The sequence below is a fragment of the Scomber scombrus genome, chromosome 6 (assembly GCF_963691925.1).
Source record: "Scomber scombrus chromosome 6, fScoSco1.1, whole genome shotgun sequence".
Classification (NCBI taxonomy): domain Eukaryota; kingdom Metazoa; phylum Chordata; class Actinopteri; order Scombriformes; family Scombridae; genus Scomber; species Scomber scombrus.
In genome coordinates this window covers 31543815-31567097 of record NC_084975.1, presented here as the reverse complement: position 1 = coordinate 31567097, position 23283 = coordinate 31543815, and positions in this window count along the sequence as shown.

The following is a 23283-nucleotide window of genomic DNA, read 5'->3' as shown; positions in this document are numbered from 1 at the left end:
AGTGTTCCAACAATGTTCCAATAATGTACAAACTGAAGGAATGTGGAGGAATGATGTGTACTATAATATCAAATATAGTACACAAAACAACATATTTTCAACATAATCTTGTTAAACCAACACTTAAATTATGAAAACACTAAAAAAAAAACAACAACAACAATAAAAAACAGTTTATTTTTTGATCCTTCAAAATGTCAATATAACAGTACACTTACATGTACATTATCATTTTTGGGCTCCACTTAATTAATGTTAAATCACAGGTGGCATCAATAGTCATTTTGACTTAGACAGTAACATTTCATTAGGGTGAGAGTGCTCAGTAGCAGAGCGCTGGTAATGACTCACCTCCATGCAATGCAACCATCATTTATGTTATTAATTCCACCTGTGCTGCTCCTGTCATGACAAGTCAAAATGTCTGGAAGGAAACGGTCAGCTTTTCAGTTTGTAGTTTTCTATTAATGGATCAAGTTAAGTGTTTCTTAATCCATTTATTTATGTTGTGTGATTAAAACCCTCGAAATGTTCTTATTTTATGAAATTGTAATATTTGCACCATTCTCTTGTCTAATTGAGAAATGATCAAATAAAAAATCGTCTATTCAGGCTGTGCTCCACCGCCATATGCTGGATATCACAAATCAGCTATTTTTCCTCCATTTCTGCACGCATTACATTTACCATGTGCGTGAAGACTATGTTACTGACAAACACCAGTGGTGAAATTCATCGTAAATACAGCAATCAATCAGTGGAGACGCTTTCAGTGTCAGAGTTTCACAGACAGACGTGACTGGATGAACCTGTTCAGGGGCCCTGGAGGAAGAATTAGCTGTTCTGCTGCATTTTGACATCCCACCTCTCCCTCTGTGTGGTATGTATGTAATATGTTGCCCAAGTTCTTATTAAGTACAGTGTACACAGTAGATGATACTATGACAATACACAACCAGAAGGCATGCTGAGTGAAAGCAGTGCTGCATTTTTGGGCCTATGCTGGTAGGAAAGTGTTGTTTCAAGTACAGGTGAGACTGTGAAATATGATCCAGGATTGAGTTTGAGTACCATATACAAGAGTTTAACAGATCATTAGATATCAAGCACTGTACTATGATTTATAATGCTGTGAGACAAGATTTCACAGCTTCATTGAAATGAATGAGGAGGAAATATTCCCTTATTTGGGAACACTGACCTCATGCACTTTACAACAGCGTATATCTTAGCACACACACACACACACACACACACACACACACACACACACACACACACACACACACACACACACAAACACAAACTAACCAGGAACAAGTATCTCCTGCTGTTGAGGAGACTCACACTACACTATACTAAAGTCATTTGCAGCCATCTAGTGGAGCTCTACTGTTACATCTTTGTAACTCATGCAACTCTCTCTGTTAACTACACTTATCTGTCCAGTTAGTGGAGAAGGCAGTGTTTTTATGCACACATTTGAGAGAGAGCGTGTTGGGGTTAGAGAGATGGAGGGAGAGAGAGAGAGAGAGAGAGAGAGAGAGAGAGAGAGAGAGAGAGAGAGAGAGAGAGAGAGAGAGAGAGAGAGAGAGAGAGAGAGAGAGAGAGAGAGACCTGGTGCTGCTGTCACCCTCAGAACAGGGGTTACAGAAGCTCCTTGATCAACTGGAGCAGTACTGCCAGTTCTTGGCCCTGGCAGTAAATCCAAAAAAAGTTATGATCTTCCCAAACAAGCCCAGGTTTCAGGAACACAGATACATTGAGCCTAGGCAGCACCGCCCTAGAGCACACGATGCAGTTTACTCACCTCACTCTAATCATTACTGCATCAGGGAGTTTCAGCATGGCAGTGAATGCACTAAAACAAAAGGCCCACAGAGCACTCTATGCTATAAAAAGAACATTTCACAAAAGAAACATCCCAATTATAATCTGGTGCAAAATATTTGACATCATAATTCAGCCTATTGCGCTGTATGGAAGTGAGGTCTGGGGTCTACTCAGTATGCATGACTACACTAAATGGGACAAGCATCCAATTGAAGCCCTACATGCAGAATTCTGCAGATCTGTATTAAATGTAAATCAAACAACACCAAACAATGCATGTAGGGCAGAATAAGGCAGTTTTCCATTAGCTCTATCTATCCAAAAAAGAAACTTAAAATTCTGGATACACCTAAACAACAGTCCCAACAACACACTCCAATTTGAGACACTAAAAACCCAAGAGATGAACCCTGAGAAGAGTCCTCTGTGCCAGCTGGTACTGAAGCTAAAACACACACACGCACGCACACACACACACACAGACACACACACACACACACACACACACACACACACACACACACACACACACACACACACACACACACATACTAACCAACCATCCATCCAATTGTATTCATATTACTGTTTGATTGTATTGTATTCTTCTTTTTCTTTTCTTTTTTCTTGTTTTTTTTAAACATTTCTGTTTCTCTTATTCTTAGTATAGCTTCGGCAACACTGTATTTAAACAGTCATGCTATAAAGAGAGAGAGAGAGAGAGAGAGAGAGAGAGAGAGAGAGAGAGAGAGATAGAGAGAGAGAGAGAGAGAGAGAGAGAGAGAGGGGTGTGTGTGTGTGTGTGTGTGTGTGTGTGTGTGTGTCTGTGTGTGTGTGTGTGTGTGTGTGTGTGTGTGTGTGTGTGTGTGTGTGTGTGTGTGTGTGTGTGTGTGCCTTTTTGGAGGCATTGGAATGCATGTCTTTATCTGTTTTAACTGTCTTGTTATTGCGTTGTCTTGTGTTTTATTTTATTTAGTTTAGTTTTTTGTTGATGTGGACCTGCGGAGGCGTCCATTAATAAAGTATTATTATATTATTATTATTATTATTATTATTATTATTATTATTATTATTATTATTATTATTATTATTATTGTTATTATTATTATTATTATTACGGCCAAGTAACCAGCTTCCTCCAGAGACATCCTTTAGCACTGCTCATGTATGTGCAATGCCAGCTTCTGATTGAGAACTACAGCTGACCATGTGTACCAACAAACCCCCCAAGTGTTATACTAATGAGAAACGGCTCAAAATCAAGCATCTCTGTGAAAGCATTTTAAGCATGGGAAGAAAGAATTGTGTTGGTTGTTATCTGTTTTCAGATACTCCCATAGAGACAAGATAAACCTCAGATATATCACAAAGCAAATCAAACTTAATCTGGCTCTCTTCAGGCGGGCTGGCTGCGCTAAACCCAACATTTTTTAAACATTTTTTAAAATTAATAAATTAATTTTTTTGATTTGGCATAATCATATAGCAGATATAAACATTTGCCCAAATAATAATGATGTTCATCCAGGTAATATCTTGTTGGGCTATAGTTCTTATATACAGTCTATTGCTATATTCTGTTTGGGTACCAGGGAATACCATGAGGTACATGCTTCATTTTACCACCAGAGGTCAGTGTTTCATTATGAATGTTTCTATGATGACGATTGTAACTCATCTACTCTTTGGAATACAACACTAGTCAAAAGTTTGGTGTTTTCCATTGCCTTGAAGGAGAAAGTGTGTCCATACTTTTGACTGGTACTGTATATGACACAATCTGTAGGTCAGTGTATAGGTCTGCAATTACACTATATTTTGAAGTACGCAAATGTTGTCCTGTATCCCTTCATTTAATTTTCATTCCATTTTAATTTTCATTGATCACGTTGTACTCAACTTTCAATGTAGTACACACATGTTCAGTTTTGTATTAATCAACAATCCACTGATAACCAGCCTAAATATACACACACATTGAAGCACTAAAATATCCTAGGGTTTTGATACTTGCTTACTAGTTGCCTGCCGTTCACATATTTGAACGTACAAAGACCTACTTAAAGGAGCAGTGTGTAGGATTTAGTAGCATCTAGCAGTGAGTTTGCAGCCTCCTTTTTAAGCATGTAAGAGAACCTGCAGTTGCCACGAAAAATATGAAAAGCCTTCTCTATAGCCAGGATTTTGTTTGTCCTTTTTGGGCTACTGTAGAAAAGGCAGCTGAACATAATGAACTCTGTGGAACAGGACCTGCTTCCTATGTATAAAGGGCTCATTCTACACCAATGAAAACACAATTCTTAGTTTTAGGTGGTTATGCACTAATTACACAGTGTTCCTTTTCATATTTATTTATTCAAATATTTTATTTTCTAGCTCACATTTTCACTCTTACTTCTCTTTGGAGAAGCTCTTTATGAAAGATAAATAACCCAATGCTCTTTACATAAAGCATTACACCATGGGAGTTTTTGCCATGGATTTATAGTATATTTTCATACATTTAGTTTTGAAAATGATACAGACTCACAGCCAGGCACACCTCACATCCCAACATACATACATTCTGAATAACCGTTCATGTTATTAACATCTTCCAACTACTCCTGAATATTTATGATCACGTCTGCAGATCAAAGACAACCTACATTATTCCAAATTCCACCCCAAAGCCAAATGAAGACATTATGGGTATGAAAGTGAGAAGAGGCAGAAATAAAAACCTTATGTTCACCTGCACACTATTTAATAATAAGGCCTATGGCTCGTCTAAAATGTGTACATGATTCCTGTGGGATATCTTATCTGAGCCTCGGTGCGCCTGCGTCTGATAAGCATGAAATATGAAAGACTGCAGCAGCACTTCTGAGGAATAATGGATGACATTCCAGCTCTTGACATGTGTGCGTGGGTGTGTGGTTGAATTGAAGTGAAAGGCCTCGTTAATGTGTATATATACATATACATGTATACAGTATGTGGAATTGCATATAAAAGATGTAATCCCAAATGTATACTTGTATGTGTGTGTTCCTATAGTACCTGCCTGTACAGTGATTAGTAGCTAATAGGTACATTGAAGTGTTTCACAGTGTTTTTCCTGCTGCTTACTCACACATTCACACATTCACACATTCACACATTCACACATTCACACATTCACTCATTCACACAGCAGCAGCAGTGGTTCTATTAGCCTAGTGGTTTTAAATCTAATCAGTGCATTGTTGTAACCACATTTTGAAATATTGGAATTTTCATGTAATATTGTCATTGCTTTACATTTTCATTTTATTGTTTTTAGCTAAGTTCAGTTTGCACTTAGCACCTGAACCAGTAAAGCCACTGAGGATCAGTTGAGTCAGCTTGCACTCCATGGGGGTAACACACCATGAAGAACAATTTGGGGTTCAGCATCTTGCCCAAGGTTACTTCAACATGCAGACTTCAGGAGTCAGGGATCAAACCACTGATTAGGTGGATGTCCCACTCTGTCTCCTGAGCCACAGCCGGCTGCAGTAGTGAACCACTAGCTGGCTGACAGAGTGTGACAGTGTCAATCAGGCCTGTCACAGAGGGATCAGTGTGGTTTATAACATGGATTTCTTGCACAGATAGTCTACTCACTATCAGGTATAGCACAACACATGATTACACTATATAGAACAATCAAGCTGGAACAACAGAAAGCACAGATCTCCCCATATGTCCCACTGCAATTATTTCACATTGCAATATTTGGATTTTAATTGACAAAAAAATACATTAAACTGAACTATTACTGTTAATATTGACTGTTGTATACTTTTAAGTACACTCAAATATCCCTACTGTAATATTGTATTGAGAAGATATTTGAGTCAATCCAAAAAATATACTTCATTATAGTATATGGAAATACACTCTAACTGTACACTTGTGTATTGTTTTATAGTGCACATAAGAGTACACTAATGTACACTCCAGGTCGTATTGTTATACTTATTTCAGTACATTGAAGTACTACCAGAGGAATTATACTTTATACTTATACTTCAAAGTAGGTTAGTGAAACAGGATTTTCAGACTCTTAAAATTAGTACCAAAAAAGGTCATTCATATATACATATAATATATGTCAAGTATATTTTGGTATTGGGAATTGAAAAATGATACCTAACCCTAACGTTTTGGAAAGGGGGTTGATTATCTTAGAACACCATGGACCCACTTGACTTGACTGTATACAGACTACCCATAAGGACATATGTATATAATATATATACATGACAGCAATGTAAAACAATACAAAGGTACTGTGGCCAGAAATGGTGGCATGGTAGGTGACTCGCCACCAGCCAACCTGGTAGGTAACAGAAGTGTTGGGTGTTTTCTAGTCGGATAAGTTTGCACAGTTTTTGTTGTGATGGGTGCCAGTTGTCTGTTAGCAGGAGAGAGGCAAGCTACTTGAGGAGCATGCAAAAAATTGTCACAAAAGAAGAACTCAAGCCAAGTCCTTCACATACATGTAGAAACTGGACCGCAGGCTAATATAGGCAATAAAGAGAGTCTTTTTTTTTTAAGTTGTATTACATCCCGCTCATTAATTTGCAATTTAAAAAAAGATGAATCCATGTAATTTGCTAAGGGAGCTGGATACAGTGCTGTTGCTTACTTCCAATGCTGCCAGGGGCCACTGTGGTATTGCAGCAAAAAAATCCCCTGTGGCCCAAAAAAAGTATTTTCCCCATAGATCCATATACTATTATAAAAGAGACTTTTTATGTATAAAAGTGTTGACAGGACACCTCCAAACTGCAAACGAGGTCAGTTATTACTGAATCAATATAAAGCAATTGCATTGAAAATGAGTCACGGTTTTAAAGTGTTTGATGCAGTCAAACTGGTGACATGTAGTGAGCAACTGTTGGATGGATTGTTGTTTGTTCGATAAAGCCTTGACTATTAAAAAGTGATCAATTTGAAACAGTCTACAGCTCTGTGTTGGCAGACTGAGAAGACTCAATACTGTGTTAAATAGTTTGCTTTTCACCCTGCGTAGTTTCTAGGGCCGTCCTCCAATCAGGATACTCAGAGTTGGCACTTCAGACTGATATATTGGCTCAGAAGCGGGATTTGACATGTGCTTGTGTTTCATGCATTTTCTTATACAGTATACAGTAAAACTCAACGTTATAACAAACCTTTATTTAATACCTCATAATCATTTCCCAATTATTATGAGAAATATTATTCATGGCTCCACCCAGTTCAAGTGTGATGTTCCAGCACACCTGCAGAGCAGCCGTCCCACACATCAGTCTGAACACTCAGGCACCAGAGCTGAGAGTGTTGCTCTGCTGTGCATCACACTTATTTATTTAGGTCATTTAAAGACAAGACTGTAAAAGTGAACCCTGTCATGCTATCACTGTGCTGTTACTCTGCTTTATTATATTTCATTGTATACAGTGATACAGGTGTTTAGGGGGCAGCCCTTGTCGTTTTTGACCTCTGCTATGGAGCATTTTTTTTATGATGGTGCTCATCTTGTTAGTTTTATATGCATGATGCATTACACACACTATTCCACTAATCTACAGGTGGCTGTAATGTGCCAAGAAACACAGAAAATCATTTTTTAAGTCATTGAACAAGTCTCAGTGTGCCATCTGCCACCTTACTTGACACTTTCCCCACAAGCTTATTGAACTGAAGTGAGAAATGTGAGGATGAGAGAGTGTGTATGTGTGTGTGTGTGTGTGTGTGAGTTCATGCATGCACGTGTGTATGTGGCTGACAGGCTATAGAACGTGAAGAGCAATCTGCGCTCCTCACCGGGGGTACCGCTCGACACCGATACACAATAACACACGCAGCTGATAAGTATGCAGACCTTGTCTAGACTGCATCAAGAAACTTAACACCCCCCTTCTCTCCCTCTCTCCCTCCCCCCCCCTCTCTCTCTCCCTCCCTCTCTCTCTCTCTTTCCGTCTCTGCATCACTGCTTTGGGATCTCCAGCATCCAGAAAGAGAAAGAGAGAGCAGAGGGAAACCCCACCTGGCGTCCTCCGATCCAAAAGATAAGGCGAGTAAATAACCTCTCTGTCCATTTCAGTTCATTATTAAATCTCAATCACTATAACTATAATCACTGTAATATGCATTTCAGTTGGTGATGTTCACATTCATATTTTGATGAATTGATTTATTCTACTTTTTGAGGAAGCTTATTTTACAGCCTGAAATCATCATTGAAAATGTTTAGTGCTGCTTACAGATGATGATGATGATGATGATGATTGAAATGAATAATCTAAGCACTTTCAGGCATGGAGCATACAGCAGATTAAGTACTAAACATCATGTTGGCAAATTTTTTTCCATATTTAACAACCTGATTTTTTTTTTAAATGATGTAATTAGCTGCAATTATGATCATATGAGTGACATCAAGTCATAAGTGTGAGTTTTTTCTGCCAGATACTGGTCACAGATCTCTCCAGCTGTTACATAATATGCTTCCTTGTGTACTGAGGTGGAATACTAAACAGCTGGGCTGGGTAAGTCAAACAGCTTCCACTGACCTTTGAGTCCTGTTATTACCAGTAACCTTTATTTTATCTTATGTTTATGAGTTTCACATATATGAAAATTAGTGATGTGGTATGAATGGTGATGTCATGATGTATGTACTCATATATACATGCACTCAGCTTTCAGGTAACTATCATGGGATGTGTAGTGCAGGAGACAGAGTACTTTGTTTACTCTTTGTTCATATGATGTGTATGTACAGAAGAGAACTGTACTAAAATAGGCATACATTGTTCAATAACTGTGATATGTGTGTATTGTGTGTGTACCTTTCCAGCAGCTTATCATTTGTAGCTGGCAGATGGATGTTTCATAGAGACACTAGAACTGGTTTGTCAAGTGGCTTCTCTACATCACAATGCAACCACAGCCTAGTACAATGTTATATTGCCATTATTGCCTATAGTCTGTTCATTCACCTACACTTTATTTATTGAGGAGTGTTCAGTATCCTTGAAGACTGGGGATAGGGATTGATGGGAATTCTCTACTTTTTTTCTTCAACCACTTGAATCTCTGAAACTGAATTTCAATCATTACAGAAACTTAAAGCTTAACTTTAAAAACATCCATGAAGTGAGTTAAGATGTGTTATCACACTGTAAATGAAACTAAACTAAACTAAGCTAAGCTAAACTAAGCTAAACTAAACTAAGCTAAGCTAAGCTAAACTAAGCTAAGCTAAACTAAACTAAGCTAAACTAAACTAAACTAAACTAAACTAATGTAAACTAAACTAAACTAAACTAAACTAAACTAAGCTAAACTAAACTAAACTAAGCTAAACTAAACTAAATTAAACTAAACTAAGCTAAACTAAACTAAACTAAACTAAATTAAACTAAACTAAGCTAAACTAAACTAAACTAAACTAATGTAAACTAAACTAAACTAAACTAAACTAAGCTAAACTAAACTAAACTAAGCTAAACTAAACTAAATTAAACTAAACTAAGCTAAACTAAACTAAACTAAACTAAATTAAACTAAACTAAACTAAACTAAGCTAAACTAAACTAAATTAAACTAAACTAAACTAAACTAAGCTAAACTAAATTAAACTAAACTAAGCTAAGCTAAACTAAACTAAACTAAATTAAACTAAACTAAATTAAACTAAATTAAACTAAATTAAACTAAACTAAACTAAATTAAACTAAACTAAGCTAAGCTAAACTAAACTAAACTAAACTAAACTAAGCTAAACTAAACTAAATTAAACTAAATTAAACTAAATTAAACTAAACTAAACTAAACTAAACTAAATTAAACTAAGCTAAACTAAACTAAATTAAACTAAATTAAACTAAACTAAACTAAACTAAACTAAATTAAACTAAACTAAACTAAACTAAACTAAACTAAACTAAACTACAATTAACTTTCTTGTACTGAACACATACTGAAAAAGAGTCTGTGATTGTGCCATGGTTATGTTACCTAACCATTGTTGTTGCCATGGTAATGACTTGTCAATCACAATGTAGCCACATCCTAAAGCACACTCTGCCTGATTGTTGAAACCATAAACTCATTATAAGGCTGTTTACTGAGGTAATAAATCAAATGAGAAGTAAGGTCATATTCTCATAGACTTTCATACAATGACTTCTTTTTGGAGCCAGTGGAGTCGCCCCCTGCTGGCCATTAGAAAGACTGCAGCTTGAAGTCACTTCCACATTGGCTTCTCTTTATAGACCTGGGATCAGTGGTGTAGTCCAGGGTATACGCGGGTATATAGTGTATACCCACTTATTTTTCAGTCAGCATTGCGTATACCCACTTCTATACCCACTTCAGTAGTATCTGCGAGCCAAATTGCCCATTTTTTTCCTAGGATGGTGAAGCCATGACCCACGCTAATCGACACATTTACTTTTACAAGTTTACTTTAAATGATTTGTCTTTAGGATATGCAATGAACCGGTTAGTTTAGGTAGATTGCTAGTTTGGGTAACAGTGCAACACAAATAATACAACATGTTGCCAGTGAGATGCAGAGCAACATGTCAGTAGCATTATAGCATCATCCTTAAATTAGCTGTCCTAATTGACGAGGCATCTTCTTTAAGTCACAAAGCTGTCATGACAGTTTCTATTAAAGCATCAATTCAAGAAGAGAGCACTTTTGAGTTTATCTGATTGATTTTGATGTGTGGAAGAGAATGATATGTGTTTTATGATCTAAGGTGAAATATGAACAAGGATGCATTGTCAAATTCAGGTCTGAAGTATTTATTTAAATATATGTTCAAAAAATAAGTGAAACACCATGTTTGCCTCATTTATATTGTACATTCATGCAGGCTGCCTGTGTGACCATTAATACCTACAAACTGCTCCTGATCCAGTCATGTTAGTTTTATAATAGCGGCACATCTGGCCCACACTATCTGTTGCAAATCAGCTGTTCAAAGAGACAGTTTACAAAAGAAACTACTGACTTGCCGAGTGAGAGACTAGGTGTCATTCCTTATTCCTTAATAGTTCACTCAAAATGCATAGTTGTCTCTCACTAGTCTGTGGGCCAGTATTAGTTTAGTCATTTCATAATCCTTCCTCCTTGAGATCAAGCAGCAGAAATGATGTGACGATGAGCAAATACTACTGATGGATTTTTGGGTAAACTAAATAGAGTAGTCTTACATGTCACTGTTTGTAAAACAGGGCGTTTTTCTGGGCTGCGTTAAAAAAGGGCAAAAATTGAGAGTATACCCACTTCTCCAGGGACCACTACACCACTGCCTGGGACTATATAATTAGTAGCTAATAATTAGCTGAAAGACAGTAAAATGCTTTTTAAAGTGGAGGGGAACTGGAGTGTTGGATGTTTGTCACTATGAATGACCTCTTTCACTTGACACAGTCATTGCCACTACAAACATATTGATTAGTGCAGCTTTAAGTGTAGTGGAAGCTACACACATCTGTCACAACCTCTGTGTATTATCTATTAAATCATCGTTTGCTTCTACGGGGGGGACTGTGTGTGAACACTCAAAGCTGGAGTGGATAATTGGTGATTAGTCAGTTGGTGATAAGGTATGTGAGATTAGATATGCAGGATCGCTGTTGTATGAAGAGTGTGTGTGTGTGTGTGTGTGTGTGTGTGTGTGTGTGTGTGTGTGTGTGTGTGTATGAGTGATTGCCCAATCTAATTCAAAGCTGATCACCCTGCACACAGCCTAATGCCAAAAGTGAAAAGTCATACATTTTTCTTGAGGAATGCTCAAAATCAATTTCTACAATGGATGCAGAGTGTATTTCTGTTTTGCACTGAGTCACAAAGCTCCCAGTGCATTCATAAATTATAAGTTAAACAAGCTGACAGACTGCAGCAGAGCAGACGAGGTAGAGAGAGAGAGAGAGAGAGAGAGAGAGAGAGAGAGAGAGAGAGAGAGAGAGAGAGAGAGAGAGAGTGAGAGTGAGAGAGAGAGAGAGAGAGAGAGCGAGCCCTATTTGGGTTTGGCCTGATTTATAATGCAAGGAAGAAAAGCAGGCAGGGAGGGTAATTGAAGAAAAGAGAGATGGAGAAGATAGAGGGAAGAGGAGAGAAGGGTGCGGGAAGGCGAGGGTATAGGTTTGGTTTTAACCTTGGTAGGGTTAGAGATTTTTTTTGTCAGATGGCCAATATAATTGTGTATGTGCACTTGTTCTCTGTCACTCTTTTCTCTTTCCTAGGCACACTCTGCAAATTGTTCACTTTGCTGACTATGTATTTGCTCACCTTTCACAGATTTTTATGTCATTTTATTGATAGACTACTTAACTATAAATCTGAGACCCAAATTAATATTTAAAGACAACATAGACTGTCGCAATAAATGTTACAGTTACTTGTAATGGTAAAATGTATAGGAACCTGTAGGTAAAATACAGCAAAATGATGTCACCTGGTTAAAAAACAACAACAAAGTAAAAACTACAAGTTTGAAGCTCAGACTCCAAAATGACAGCTCAGAACACAGGAATGTATGAAATAAGTCATTTTTTGGCATTGGGGTCAAAAAATGTAGTTATAATGGGTTTCAATGGGGGCATTTTTATCCCTAAGGATCTTAGAGGAACTATTTTGTCTACACAGTGTATTATAGACCTATTATAAGTGATTTGTTGAAATAAAATTTAAAAAAAAAAATGAAAAAGAATTAACAATGGTTAAAGTACAAATACTTATTGGCTAGAGATGACTTTTGTTGTGATTTGGCACTATATAAATAAAGATTGATTGATTGATTGCTCCAGATTCTCCACCTCACCGACAGTACTGCTGCTGCTGCCAGGTTGCTGCTAGTCAACAATGCTTGAAGTTGAGGGTTGCCAGATCATCGAGTCGAGTATCCCACTCTTTATCAGAACAGCGCACTTTTCTGCAGAAAACTTCCAAATCCATAATTTCAATGCAAGGTCAGCCAATAATCTCCAACCCACCTTTTTACAGGACAACTTTTCCAAATTTTCAGTTGGAATCTGAGCTCCTCTCTGTTGGAACTCTTTACCAGTTCATATTAGAAATCCCACCAGTCTAAAATCATTTAGGAAATGAACCATACTCTTCTTTCTGGATCAATGAAGTAATGCAACATCACAACCACTCTCACTATCTATTCCATGCATCAGTAAATTGTCACCTTTCTTGTTACACGTGTAACACCTCCCAAGCCAGAATGTCCATATGGGCCCCATAAGGGTTCAATTTGGGCTGCAATATGAGTCCCACTCGGGTTTGTCTGCAGTATCCATGGTGGCCCCACCTGTGTTTGCCCATATGGGTGTCAAGTGGGTTCTGACTGGATTTCAGGTGGGGCCCAACTGGGTGAGTTACACATGTGGGGGCCATTCAATTTGCCCTGTTTATGCCCATGCCCGCTTAGCCCACTTACATATCTTATGGGGCTCATACAGTCAGACCACATGGGCTTCACATGTGGGGTCCATGTTACTGAAACCATGTGGGACCTGAAAATTTGCCCAGTTCAAGCCCATGCCCACTCAGTACCCACATAGCCCACATTTAATCCATGTGGGGCCCACATGGACATGCTGGCTGGGTCATTTTTTTATGTTTTTGTTTAGCCATTGTATATATTTGTCTGTATTTCTTTACTCTTAAGTTTTTATGTTGTATGTCTCACCACAGAAGGCCCACCCGATGAGCCCTTATGGCTTTTATTAGCATGGATTTTATTTTTCTTGTATCATATATATATATATAACTAGGAAACTATAAGGAAAGTAAAAGATTAATCTATGAATTCTGTCTAGTTTAGGGTTTTTAAATGAAGTTGTTCCAGGCTGTGGTGGTGGTTTAATGCACTGAATGCATGCATGTTGTTTGTGCTTCAGTGGCTTTCAGTGTGTGTGATGATGCTGGCAGATCATTTAAAAACCCTCACATTGACAAACACACACACACACATCAGATCATACTTTGACAAAATATGATCCTTCCAATCTGTTTGTGTATCCAGGGGAGGGACAAAGGGACACCTGCCACCCAATTCTCTTCTCCTCCTTATTGACTGACAATGTCATTAACCAGTTACTGAGCTTGGAGGGTGGTGGGGGGGGGTTTACAGATGGAGAGTAACACTGAAATTGATATTTAGGGGTGGCACTGAGGCACAAAACGCAGCAGGATTTTAGAAAAGACAACAAAACCAAACACTTATTAAACACAGTAACACAATCAAAAACACAAGAGAAACAACACCACATTTTTGAACACAACAAAAACATTTTCAACATTTCAGAAAACACTATAAGAAAGAATTACAACAAAACCGAGTGTAAAGGGTGAGTAAAATGATTCTTGTTGGTGATTGGACAGAACTTAAGCGTGATTGGTTGTTGGTCTCTATATGTCCGTCCTGTGATGGACTGTAGACCTGTCCAGGGTGTACCCCGCCTCTCGCCCAATGACAGCTGGGATTGGCTCCAGCCCCCCTGTGACCCTATGTAGGATAAGCGGTTTGGAGAAAGGATGGATGAATGAATGAACTTGCATTGGGTCCAATCACAATCAAGAATTATTGTCTCTATGTTTTCTGTCTTGTTGTTGTGTTCTCTATTTTGATGTGTTTGGTCCATAATTATTGTATTTTGAACCTCAGAGCCACCATAGATAGTCAGAATTCACACATATATTGTGTGACTGCAGTAAGTATTCTATAACTCAGATGTTCTGTTTTTCAGTCTCATACATACACAGAACAATCAGACACACAGTGTATTTGTCCTGCATTTCAACCACTGACGGTGATAGTGAACAAGAAAAAGATTTTCTCCCTTCTAACTAAAAAACATCCCTGTTTTATTGTGATAAAATCTTATCTATGTGTATGTTATGTTTATTTATTTTATTAAGTTGCAAAGCACTGAGTGCCTGACCACTTTGCTTATCTTTTTGTACCAACAAAGAAACATTATTACTTTTAATTAAATTCTGCCTTGACACAACAAACCAGGCCGTGTGTAGACAACATGGTCTGGTCTTATGAGATATGCTTATTTGCTTTCTTGTCAAGAAGAAGATGAGACCCTTGATACCACGCTTATCTCTGTACTGTAAATATGAAGCTACAAACAGAAGCTGCTAAGACTGGAAACAAGCGAACAAAGACCAGGCTGCCTCCGTCTAAAGGTCACAAAATATGCTGTTTTATGGAGGAGGATCTGCTAGACTATATCTTGGCTGGGACCAGTAACGTCCTGGAACCAGGCATTCCCCTAACAGTTTATTGAGTTTTGCCGGTTCCATGAATTTATTTAACTCTTACATACTGTTCAGGGTCAAATTTGATCCATTTTTACATCTGTATTGTTCCTATTGAATAATATAAATACAAACAAATAAACATATTTAAAGACATTTTTAGAAAACTGAAACCCTCTTTATTACATTATTTTTTAAAGATCTATTGTTTAGGACTAGATGTTATTATCTCTTAGTTGCAGTTGAGGCATGCTGCCAGGACTCTGTGGGATAGTGTTAAACATTTCATTTATAGAGATGGAGGAAAACTGTGAGGATTCTGCTAGCATACTGCGGCTCATATATTCATCAAAATCTTTTACATTAATTAGTTTTTGCTTCGGTCTACTCAGACTGCAGAATAAGCAGGCATTGCAATTTGGCAGACCAGTCCAATCTAATCCAGTCTAATATGCTCTACTGTGCCAGAGCGGGCCAATCAATCTCAGAAATGCAGCCCTTCTGGATCCATGTCAAATAGTCATCTGCAGAGTCATCCATCTCCAGCTTGTTAAAACCAGAAATCTCTGCTTTTTTGATAATGAGCAGACAACATATGATTTAAAATCAATGCAGATTTTTATTGAATCGCAGCACTGGTGCTGTGGAGGAGTGAGAAGATAACAGGCTATATCATATAATGCAATGATTGAAAGTGATAGCATTTGTTTGAACTTTTTCATTTTTGTGACACAATCACTGGCTCATTCATCAGCTGTGTTGTTATCAGCTGATGGGTTATACATATCAATAATAATTATGAATGACTGCAGCACAGTGGTTCTAACCTGACTCTGCATATATACTTCATGCTATTCATTCATGACTTTGTTAACGTTTAAGTTTAGTGTATTTATTCGAACATGTTAAAATAACAAAATAAAATATATAGGCAACGAAATATAACAAAATAGAAATTACAGCACAATTATTTTAGATAAACAACAAAACAATAACCATTCAATGTTAAAAGGTTGTAGGATGAAGTAAGGACTTGTAAGGATTCTTTAAGAGCTCCCTCATAGAGGAAGATATTCCCCATCAAATCTGTTTAACCACTTCACCACAATACATGTCTTGATAGTGTTTGCAAAAGATGAATAAACAAGCCTTTTTTTTACCAATTAGATTTATGCATATGTACTCATTGGAGAAATAGCCACTTCCTTGCAGTGGGAGTCTCCTGCCTGCTTGGCTTTTATTTATTACTAAACTAAACTGCCAGTGATGCAGTTGTTTTACATTCTTAACCAGTACTGTGTGACAAAGTTTAGCTTTAAGCAGTGCAGATGGTGACTAACTAACACATGTCTTGCCTTCGGGGATTACCATACAGTACGTAGCTGTATACACTTCCTACTGAGATCCTTCACTACTTCAAACCTGCTTATACTCTACTTGATCTGACTCCACTCTCAACTGAGTCTTTCATATACTACTGTAACTTCCTGCCATTATTCCTTGTCATAACTGTCTTTGACTGAACTTCATTAGACAGGGATGACATGGTGAATTTCGGTGCAACCTCAAAGAAAGTGTGTGGATTTGGTGGTGAGTGGAGTGGAGTGAGGGGAGCTGCAATGGGACAATCTTCAGCTTTTGTTCTAGCTCCAAAAAGCATTGTGTGTGATGTAATAACAAGACTACATCTACAGCCATGCTTGCTGTGTTAAGCTAAATCCTAATGTTAGCATGCTGATGTTTAACAGGAGCAGTGTATTCCATGTTAGAATCATCATAGCATTTTTTTTTTGGTTCCTTTTAAAAAAACAGACCTTTAATAATGTCAGACAAGCACACTGTGTTCAGGATTCTGATGTCAACCAGTTTAAAGAGGATTATTGTTCATTTTGTCCAGGTTTTAGTCATAAAAGTCAAACATAATGACAATATCATGACATCATATGGTCCACCTGGTCTGATGCTCAGTTGGGAGGTGACAGACTCAACAAGATAACAAGTGCTGACCCCCCCCCCCCCCCCCCCCCCCCCCCCCCGTGTTGACCTGTGATATGTTTAAATGTCAGCGTACAGTAGACTCTCATGATACTGATCAGGTTTGTGATTGTGAAGTGTGTTTTGACTGCCTGGATGACTGGCTGACTTATCATATCTGATGTAATCCTCTGCCATCAGCTTTATACGCACTGCCAAAGTGTGCCACAGGGATTAAGGATGTTCCCCATCCAGTGCGTGTGTGTGTGTGTTTGAGTGTATGGACTATTGCTTTCTACTCCTGATGATCTACTGACCGCCGATCAAACCAAACCAACTATGGAGGGGATTGAGGCCAGCTGGCTTAAACCATGTGTATATGTCTGAGGGGGTGATCCTGGGCCAAATATGGTTGTACCATTCTAGACCCCAGACTCATATTGGAAAGTAGGAGATTCTATTGTGCCCCGGTGTTCAAAAGAGCACAATGTTATGGATTTAAAAAGGCCTTTGTTACACGTCATCCCCTTGTTTTTCCATTTCCTGTTATTCTGCACTTTAAGCTATCAAATATTAAAGTCTCTGTGAAGCAAACATCAGCAAATCAGATATTTAACACAAAGTGATTCTTGTTGTGTCTATCAGAAGACTATTTAAATTTTTTCCCCCTGCTTGATATGCTAATCCAACATTTGCACATTCATAGAACTGTTTTTCTTTTATCATATCTAGTACAGACAAATGATAACAGAATAATAAACATTTAGAAGTGATGAGAACTTCTCCATTTTTATCTGTCTTGTTACAACATACTTTGGCAGCCTGAGGGCAAAATAAACACCAGGTAACATCTGTGTGTGTGTGTGTGTGTGTGTGTGTGTGTGTGTGTGTGTGTGTGTGTGTGTGTGTGTGTGTGTGTGTGTGTGTGTAATTTGACGGTTTCCCTCCCAGCTTGAATGTACTAATGAGCACACAATAGATGACTCCATATGGTCTGGTCTGCCCTTAGTGCTGTACACACACACACACACACACACACACACACACACACACACACACACACACACACACGCGCGCACACACACACACACACAGATCCACAATAAGTAGCAGCTTTTAAGTTTGAAATCTGAGCTGTCCTTTTAAAATCCTCCCAAATTTGATAACTTAAGACATTATTCAATCTGATCCAAATACATGATTTATTTTGCACTTTCATTTATAATAGTGCAATAGCTAACAAATATTGTATTTTTTATAAATCTGTTATAAATTATGACTTACTTTTTTAGTCTGACCAACAGTCCAAAACCCAAAGATATTAAGATCAAATGATTAAACGTGAGACAGCAAATCCTCATATTTGAGCATTTTGGCAATAATTGATAAATTAAACAGTTGTGTGATTATCAAAGTAGACTCATGTAATTATTATCATTATCATTATTCTTATTGCACCGTGATAATAATTCAATATAACTGCAGTGCAGTAAAATCAATGAATGGTTTCAGCACTCATTTACAGTATTTTTCAGTAGAAAACACATAGATTTATAATATTGAGTTTGTGATGATGATCCTGACCAAAAATCAAAACACTGACGTGACCTCTTCATTTTCATTCTGGTAGAGCACATGTTACAAGACTTAAAAGTGCAATAAAATGTCAGGCGTTCCCTGCTTATAGACTCATACTTACATTTAAAGTATTGGTGAGTGAATTTGACCTCATTTGGGAGGATCTACAATATTTGCCATGTTCAGTAAATGCAGTAAATTTAAAGTTTTGACAACTTAATTACATTTAAATGTATTGATAAATGCTTACATGACTGGGCTCAGAAAGCTCTCAGGGTCATGATACAGTATACTGCTGTGAGGTTTTTCGGGCTCAGTCATTAGTTAATGCATCTGTTGGTACAGTAAGTGTCTTTTTTACAAAACCTTCTTCAGACAAGCTACTTTATCCAGTAACATAACACACTGACTTTCCAGATGATTAGATATATGGTATAACAGCCCTGCAGTCAATCCTGCCTTCATGAGCGTTATATAATGTACAGTTTGTATTTCATCTGCTTTAGAGAGGTGTTGATTTCATTAATGGTCATTTGGAGGCTTTAGTTTGTAGTGCTGTTGAACTGTATATGTGATTCTTATATTTTAGGTATACTACATTTGTATACTACAGTATTAAGGGTATAATTTAAATGCAAAATTTAAGAGCTGTTGATGAGGATGAACCAGCAATTAGGTCTGCATGAGGATGCCATCTGTGCATTTTTTTCCCACCCATATTACTTTGTGATGATAAAGTAAATGCAGACAGTATTGCTATAGAAGCCAAATTGAGAAAGCAAAGTAATAAGTTGAAACGAATAGAGATCATGTAGTATCTGTGTAAAGCTGCAAGACCTTTCCATCATTGTATAGAAATAGAAAGCATCTCTGCTCTCACACTAAGTCAACACATCTGTCACTGGGACACCCACCACTCCCTTATTCCACCTCCTCATCTACTCATCTAACCCTCCCTCCCTCCCTCCCTCCCTCCCTCCCTCCCTCCCTCCCTGCCTCCATCCATCCCCCCTCCCACCGGCCACCCATCTGCCTCTCTCAATATCCCCTTGCACGCCCACCCCTACCCTACACCACCCCACCCCCACCCCCACCCCCACCCCCACCAGACCTGGATTCTCCCCACCCCGTCAGCCACATGGAATGTTCTTGAACATACTGCGGTACAGAGGTGGACTGTACCATTGTGGTAGGTGATGGGTGGGTGGCAGCAGGGAGGAGTGCTGCAGAGAGAGAGAGAGAGAGAGAGAGAGAGAGAGAGAGAGAGGCTGGTGCTATCCTTCGCTGTTCTAATCCCTCAGTCGTGTCTCTGAGTATTGGCTGCGTAGTCAAAGTGATGCTCTCTACATATACGCTGTAGAAAGTCTTGACTATAACATCAGACTGTGACTGAATTATAAAACAGAACCGCTGTGAGGTCGGGACACCATAGATTGGATGTAAACTTCAGTTTTCTGGTAAGAGAAGTGATTTTTGTTCTAGTTTCAACTGTTTGTTATTGTATGTGAGTTAATATAGATTGTTAAAAGCAGTGTTATATATTGAATGTAAAGGAAAAATCTACATTAAGACAATTACTGGACTAAAAATGTCTTTGGATTTCATTTTCAGATTTTAGAACACAAACACACATATTGAAGTTTTTTCTTTATATATAATAAATATCATCTTTATATAAAACACAGTATCGCCATGTGTAATATACTTTCTTGAAGTTACAGACAGAGTAAAGCAGATCAGACATATGAACTTTTGCTCCGATAGATCACCAGCTGTGTGTACACAGATCACACACATCTCAGAAAAAAAATCACTTTGCTTTGTTAACACTGAAGAGTCCTTAACAAGAGGCAAAGTAAATGGGGACATGAATTTATTAATAACAGGCAGGAAGCACGAAAGCTCCTATTCAGTAGGGATTGCTTGCCAACAGCATTATATAATCAATGCGCACACACACACACATATCTCATGTTACATTCATATGTATACTCTACAGCAAAAAAGCATGGACGTTTGTACAATGGGAGATGGACTTTTGTTACTGTTGACGCACCTTCAGTGTAACATGAACTCCACATCAAAAGCAGAACATGAAGCAGATGATCAAACTGGGTTTTGGTCTATTGATCGTTACTGGCCTGATCTGTGGCCCCGGGGCTTCTTGTATTGTACTGAGTGCAGTCACCCAAAGTGTACAGCTGTCAGTGTTGTCAGCACACCTCCAGACTCACTGTCAAACTCAAAGCTTTATCATGAAAGAAGTTATATTACAGAATGAGAGTGTGCCCCCAAGGAAAGGAAAATGACCAGTAAGCGCTCCGAAAAGACCTTTATGTCAGCGCTCCTGAATGCCGTAGTAATTATGATGAGAGCCAAAAAGGAAATCAGGGTGATGTTATCATAGGGTGACAACATTTTTGGAGGGAGGAGGTCGAGGAGGTCACTGAAACATCAGACCTTAACATAAGAGGCCACTGGTCACCTCTTGTATCCAACTGCAAATCTACATTGTTTTTAAAAACCATGACCAAGATTATCCACTAAACTTAAGCACATAGTTAATATTGTAATCACGATGATGTAAATCCCAACCTAACCTAACCAAACCTTAACGAGCGTTGTGATTTGTAATGATTTTGGAAGGCACAGATAATGATGTCATCCTGTCCAATCAGAAAAAGCTTCCGTGTTGATTTCTTTCGACCCCACTCAGACCTTCAACATGGTCTTCATCTTGAATGATGTCATCCGTCTTACCTATCCTTCAGACATTATAGCAGCAAAGACATGTGACTGACAGTAGGACTTAATGTCAGTCACATGACTTTTTGAAGACCATGACAAGATGAAGACCGTAGTCTGGGTGAGGTCTCATATGCCGCATTCCATTTACCTCGGAAGTCGGAAGTCGGAAGTCAGAGCTGGGAATGACATCACACCCGAGTTTGATTCGTTCCGGTTTAGAAGTCAGAAAACCAGTTGTAGCCAGTTTAGCCACTGATAACAATACCTGTTCATAGAAAGGCGTTTTGCTGTATTTTACTCATACAAACATCGTCCACAGATAGAAGTTGGACAGTGCTGTGTGTATGATTGATTTAATGAGACACAAACGAGACAAAACTGCTAATAAACAGGATAATACTACAACTTTCACACTGTTGATGCACAGTGATAACATCTTTCCGAGTCGGAGATCCGACTTCAGGGAGTGTTCCGGTTGAAATATCCGACTGGGAACTCGGAAATTCCAACTTCCAAGTACAACTGGAATGCAGCAATAGATCCATCGTGACAGCCATGGCCTAAATTGACATATGTCGCTGTTTAATTTGGGGTACAGAATTCAAGCTTACTATTGTATTGTCGTAAGGTTTTAGGTTCATTTGACTTTACCTCTAGTGCTCTCATCAGGTCGAAATTTCAATTTGCATCGTCATTGCAAACAACGTTAGCATCATCCATAAAGCATTGTTCGCATGCTGACATTAGCTTTTAACTCAAAGCACCATTGTGCCTAAATACAACCTCATCTCAACCTCATATCTTGTTTAATCTAGTGCTGCTATCTGTTTACTCATCTTCCTGAGGTGTAGTTAGTTGTTTGGTTACATTTGAGCTCAAAAACTGGTACGGGTGGAAAGATTGTGGTTTTACTTAGTTTAACACTTAGTTTAAGGTAGGAGACAGTAGTAGTCATGGCTAAAAGAAACTGATGTTAACTGGAAACAGAAAAGAATTAGTAGTCTTGACTCCAAATTCTGTGTCCTCCTTGTCAGGTAAAGGCTCAATAGAAGTCAATTTAGGCTCGTGAACAAACAGGAAATGCTTTGTTCTTAAACTGGTACCAGCTATGGCAGCATGACTACCATGGTGTTATAGATTTTGTAATATGTTCTTACCCTGCAGACATCCACTGCTTTTCCTTTATTTCTGTACAGTATGAAAACCAATTTCCAGAGACTCAGCTTTTCTTGATTTTGGCGATCCATCAAAATGAACAACATTTCTGGATTTATTTTTTTACCAAAAGTTTGATGCTGTTGATTGTTGTAATAACCCTGCATTTTCTTCCAACTGCAATATCATGAAAGAACAGTGTGACTTTGACAAAAATAAAAGCAGATATGAAGTTCAGTGTGATGGATTACAACCACAGGGCTAAATTACTGATCGTAACAGGATAGTAAAATAAAGAAACACGCAAAGAAACCCAAAATAAAGGATGAAGATGGAAAAACACTGATATCCTTTTTTTAAACCAGCTGGCCTCAGATTTGATGATAGTGCTGTACCAGAGAGCAGCTTACTTCTGCTCCAATTTGATACAGTAGACTGCACTGTACCTAACGTGTGTGTGTGTGTGTGTGTGTGTGTGTGTGTGTGTGTGTGTGTGTGTGTGTGTGTGTGTGTGTGTGTGTGTGTGTGTGTGTGTGTGTGTGTGTGTGTGCGTGTGTGAGGTCTCTTCCTGCCGTAGATAGGAACACGATGCATTATTAATCTCCACTAAATGACTGGGCTGACTCTGTAGCTCTCTCCAGCTTCCACTCTTCCATCTTTCCCAGGTCTGAGCAAGGCTGTTTTTTGTCTTTCTCCTCGCACAG